Source organism: Phyllostomus discolor, chromosome 5 (assembly GCF_004126475.2).
Source record: "Phyllostomus discolor isolate MPI-MPIP mPhyDis1 chromosome 5, mPhyDis1.pri.v3, whole genome shotgun sequence".
Taxonomy (NCBI): domain Eukaryota; kingdom Metazoa; phylum Chordata; class Mammalia; order Chiroptera; family Phyllostomidae; genus Phyllostomus; species Phyllostomus discolor.
Window position 1 is genome coordinate 54,228,502 of NC_040907.2, and position 6,133 is coordinate 54,234,634.

The 6,133-nt window shown below is 32.4% G+C and overlaps 1 pseudogene; it reads right to left on the reverse strand.

The window, feature by feature from the left end:
* Positions 1–2,339: 2,339 nt before the first annotated feature.
* LOC114498181 lies at positions 2,340–2,454 on the reverse strand (annotated as a pseudogene).
* Positions 2,455–6,133: the final 3,679 nt, after the last annotated feature.

Here is a 6,133-nt window from a genome sequence, read left to right on the forward strand (position 1 = left end):
TCTACATTTAACATTATATTTAATGGTGAGAAATTAAATGTGTTTTCTCAAAGATCAAAAATGAGGCAATGATGCTTACTCTTCCCTTCTCCATACAACATTAAATTGGAGGTATTATCTAGTTAAATAAGGCAAGTAAACAAATAAATAAGACAAACATTATACAATTTGAAAAGATCAAAGTAAAACTACTTTTAGTATCTATTAACATGCTTGTGCATACAGAAAATCAAAAAACTATGAAAAATAATGTAAGTAAATGTAACAATAGCACAGGATATGAGATTAATATACAAATTTATATTGTATTTCTATAGATGAGAAATAACCAATGGGAAAACAATCTTAAAAATGATCATTTACAACAGTATCAAAGGAGTAAAATACATAAATATTTAACATGTATTTAAAAACTACATCTTGAAAAGTATAAACTATTTTGAGAAATTAAAGAAATACTAAATAAACACAAAAATGTATTTCTTAATTGAGGGACTCAATGTTTTAAAGGTATCTATTTTCCCTGTATTGATATGGAGATTAAAAGCAATCCTCCTACCAAAATGTCATCATATTTTGTTTTTTTGTTTTTTGTAGGTTTTGAGAACTTGATATTAAAACATGTTGGAATATTAATCATTGATTGGGGTGTATTAAGTTACCACAAGCTTATCAGCTGTGAGCAATTTGCATTTATTAAACTATAGTTTCTGTGGCTTAGAAATACAAGGACACTTGCCTGGCTGGAGTAGCTCAATGTATTGAGTGCATTTTGGTGAACCAAAACGTTGCGGGTTGGATTCCCAGTTAGGGCAAATACCTGGCTTGTGGGCCAGGTCCCCAGTAGGGGGCATGTGAGAGGCAACCACACATTAATATTTTTCTCTCTTTCTCCTTCCCTTCCTCTCTCTCTAAAAATAAATAAATAAAATCTTAAAAAACAAAGAAATCCAAGGACAACTTACCTATTCCTCTGCTTCATTGTTTCTATGGCTATAATCCAGTGCCAGCCAGTGCTTATCTGGGGAAAAATCTGTTTTCAAAATCACTTATGGAGTTGTAAGTACACTGAAATTTCCTTTGGGTCTATTGGACTAAAGGTCTCATTTAATGGTTGGCTGTTGACCAGAGGTCATCCTTAGTCTCTTGCCATTCAGGCTTCCCCAACTTACATTGATCATTGAGAGAGATCCCGCTAGCAAGATTATTCAGGGTCATGGAAATAATATCCTCATTTTAATAGTGGTGTTTTTATCAAGGCCATGAAGAGGGAGTGAGACACATTGGGGATCATCTTTATATATTTCTAGCATAATTGAAAATGCAAAGGATCAATAATCAGCAAAAATATTGTTTAACAGAAAAATAAAGTGGGAATATTTCTAATATCTGATTTAAGAAATTAATTCTAATCTAGATCAAGGTAATATGATATTGGCATATGAAGAGTCATACAGATCAATTAAACTGAATAAAGATTACAGAAATGGACTCACACATATATGGTCAATTTATTTTATTAATGGAGTAATATAATTTAATTGGGAAATGATTGTCATTTATGGATCATTTTATATTTTCAGTTCTAGTTGACGTATGTTATTATATTAGTTTCAGGTGTACACCCCAGTAATTTGATATTTCATAACTTATTAAGTGGTCATCCTAATAAATCTCATGGCCATCTAACACCATACATAGTTATTAAACTATTATTGACTATATTCCACATTGTACTCGATATCCTCATGACTATTTTATAACAACCAATTTGTACTTCTTAATCCATTCATATTTTTCACCCAACCCCGCCAATCTGGCAATCATCAAAATGTTCTCTGGGTCTATGATTCTTTTCTGTTCTGCTTGTTCATTTACTTTGTTTTTAAGATTCAGTTGTTGATAGAAATGTATTTATTGCCATTTTATTGTTCATATTTTTTATCTTCTTCTTCTACTTAAAGAAGACCCTTTAACATTTCCTATAATACTGGTTTGGTGGTGATGTGGCTCCTGAAGTTGTTCTTGTCTGACGAGCTCTTTATCTGTACCAAACGACAGCTTTCCTTGGTAAAGTAATCTTAGTTGTAGCTCCTTGCTTTTTATGACTTTGAATATTTCTTTCCAATCCTTTCTGGCCTGCAAAATTTTTTTTGAGAAATTAGCTGACAATCTTATGGGAGCTCTCTTATAAGTAACTACTCATTTTTCCTGCTTTTAAAATGATCTTTTTGTCTTTAAGCTTTGGCATTTTAATTATGATGTGTTTTGGTAAGGGCCTTTTTGGATTTACCTTGTTTGGGACTCTCTGTGCTTTCAAGAGGTTGTATGTCTATTTCCTTCAAGTTAAAGAAGTTTTCTGTCATTATTTTATCTTTATTTTATTTTTTTCAATTAGCAATAATCATGCCTCAGATAAACCTCATTGGCTACATACTGCCACTGTGCAAAGTTTATTATTTTTTTATTTACTATTTATTGTATTCTTTCCACTCTCATTTAGCCCCCTTATAACATCTCCTCTAGCAATCATCACACTGTTGTTCATGTCCATGAGTCCTTTTTCCTTTTTGCTCAATCCCTCTAGCCCCTTATTCCCCTCACTAGCTGTCATTCTGCTCTCCATCTATGAATCTGTCCCCATTTCCTTATTAGTTCAGTTTGTTCATTAGCTTCCACATATGAGTGAAATAATGTGGTATTTTTCTTTCTATTACTGACTTACTTTGAGTAGCATAAACTTCTCCAGGTGAGTCCATACTGTCACAAAGGGTAAAATTTTCTTCCTTTTAGAAGCTGAGTACTATTCCATTGGGTAAATGTCTTATGCTTGCTCTATCCACTCATCTATTGATGGACATTTGGGCTGCTTCTATGTCTTGATGATTATAAATAATGCTGGAATGAATATATGGGTGTTTATGTTCTTTCAAATTAGTGTTTTAGGTTTCTTTTGATATATTCCCAGAAGTGGGATTGTTGGGTCAAAAGGCAGATCCATTTTTAATTTTTTAAGATATCTCTATACTTCATTCCACAGTGGCTGCACCAATCTGCCGGTATTTTCTTCTATGATATTTATGGTTTCAGGTATAATATTTAAGTCTTTTATTCATTTTGAATTTATTCTTATGTGTGGTGTAAGAACTTGGTCTAATTTCATTTTTCTGCATGTATCTGTCCAATTTTCCCAATACCACTTGTTGACTAAAACTGTCTTTAGCCCATTGTTTATGCTTTATTCCTCTGTCAAATATTAATTAACTATAAAGTTGTGAGTTTATTTCTGGGCTTTCTATTCTGTTCCATTGATCTATGTTTCTGTTTTGTGCTAATGCAATGCTGTTTTGGTTACTATGGTCTTATTGTATTGTTTCATATTAGGTAGTGTGATTCCTCCAACTTTGTCCTTCTTTCTCAGTATCGCTGTTGCTATGTGAGACTTTTGTGGCTCAATATAAATTTTTGAAATATTTGTTCTAGTTCTGTCAAATACATCATTGGGATCTTCTTATCAATTTTGTTGAATCTATAAATTGCTTTGGATAGCATGGACATTTTATTTGTTAATTTTTCTTATCCATGAACATGGTAGGTGCTTCCACTTATTTATATCTTCTTCTGTTTACTTCTTCAGTGTCTTATAATTTTCTGAGTACAGGTCTATTACAACCTTGGTTATGTTTATTCCTATGCATTTTCTTCTATTTGTAGTAATTGTGAATGGGATTATCTTCTTAATTTCCCCTTTTGTTTTTTATTGGCAGATAAAAATGGAAGTGATTTCTAGATGTTAATTTTGTATCTTGCTACTTTGCTGAATTCATTTATCAGTTCAAGTAGTTTCTTGGTGAAATCTTTCAGGTTCTCTAAGTCCAATATCATGTCTTCTGCAAATAGAGTGTGTTTTATTTCTTCCTTCCAATTTGGATGCCTGTTATTTCTTTTTCTTGTCTGGTTACTGTAGCTAAGACTTCCAGCACCATGATGAATAAGAGCAGTGAAAGTGGACATCCCTGTCTTCTCCTTGATATTAAGAGAACACTTGTAGTTTTTGCCCATTGAGTATGATGCTGACAGTGGCTTTGTCATAGATGGCCTTTGTTATGTTTAAGTATGTTCCCTCTAATCCCACTTTGCTAAGAATTTTTATGATAAATGGGTGATGGATATTATCAAATGCTTTTTTTGCATCTATTGATATGGTCATGTAGTTTTTGTCCTTCATTTTTTAATATGGTGAATCACATTTATTGATTTCCAAAGTTATACCAAACTTGTATTCCTGGGTAAAACCCACTTCATCACAGTGTATGATCTTTTAGGGGCATTGCTGTATTTTGTTTGCTAACATTTTGTTGAGAATTTTAGCATCTATGTTCATGAGGGATATTGGCTTTTTTTTTCTTTGTACTGTCTTTATGTGGTTTTGGAATTAGGATAATGCTAGACTCATAAAATGAGTTTGGGAACTTTCTCTACTCTTGAATATTATGAAATAGTTTGAGAAGGACAGGTGTTAGTTCTTGAAATATTTGGTAAAATTCACCTGTACATATATCCAGTCCAGGGCTTTTGTACATTGGGAGCTGTTTGATTACTGCTTCAATTTCACTAGGTGTAATCTGTCTATTCAGATTCTCTGATTCTTCCTGCTTTAGTGTTGGAAGACTGTATGTTTCCAGAAATTTATCCATTTCATCCAGCTTATCCAATTTGTAAACATACACTTTTTCATATTTTGTTATAATCCTTTGTATTTCTTTGGTGTCAGTTGTTATTTCTCCCCTTTCATTTTTGATTTTATTTATTTGTGTCCTTTCTCTCTTTTTCTTAATGAGTATGGCTAAAGCTTTGTCAATCTTGTTTATCTTTTCAAAGAACAAGCTCTTGGATTTATTGATATTTGGTTTCCTTGTTTTAGACTCTATTTCATTTATTTGTGCTCTGATCTTTATTATCTCTTTCCTTAAGCTCACTGCAGGCTTTGTTTGTTGTTCTTTTTCAAATTCCTTTAAGTGTGAAATTAAATTAACTTCTTTCTTTCTCTTTTCTTCTCCTCCCTTCCTTCCTTCCTTCCTTCCTTCCTTCCTTCCTTCCTTCCTTCCTTCCTTCCTTCCTTCCTTCCTTCCTTCCTTCCTCCCTTTCTCCCTTTCTCCCTTTCTTTCTTTTCTTTTTCTTATTCTTTTTTTTTTTTTTTTTTTTAGATAGACCTGTAATGCTATGAATTTCCCTTTGAGGATTACTTTCCCAGTGTCCCACGGATTTTGGATTGTTGTGTTCTCATTTTCATTTAATTCAAGGTATCTTTGGATTTCTCCCTTGATCTCATTGTCAGCCCTTTCATTGTTTAACAACATGTTATTTAGCTTCCATTATTTTGTGTATTTTTTATTTCTTTTTGTGACTGATTTCTAGTTTCATAGCATTATGGTCAGAGAAGATGCTTATTATTTAAATCTTCCTAAATTTATTGAGACTTATTTTATGTCCTAACATGTGATGTATCCTAGAAAATGTTCCCTGTGCACTTGAAAAATATGTATATTCTGCTGGTTTAGGGTGAAATGATCTGAAGATACCAATGAAATCCATTTGACCTAGTGTGTTACTTAAGGCTCTGTCATCTTGTTGATTTGTTGACTTGTCTGGAAGATCTATCCATTAAATGGGGTGTTAAAATATCCAACTATGATATTTCTGTTGATCTCCCCCTGTGTGTCCATCAAGATTTGTTTCCCGTATTTAGGTGCTTCTATATCAGGTGTGTAAATATTTATTAAGTTTATATCCTCTAGTTGGATTTTTCCTTTTATCATTATATGGTGGCCTCCTTTGTCTCTTAGCACAGACTCAGTTTTAAAGTCTATTTTGTTGGATATAAATAATACTAGCCCAGTTTTTTTTTTCTGTTTCATTTTCATGAAACAGTTTTTTCCGTTTCTTTACTTTTAATCTGTTTGTATCTTTCCATCTGAGATGTGTCTCTTGGAGGCAGCATATATATGTATGGGTCTTGTTTTCTTATCCATTCAGTTATGTCTTTTGGTGAGAACATTCAAGCCATTTATATTTAAGGTGATTTCTGACAGATACATATTTAGTGCCATTTTATAGTTAAACTGTTTCCTTC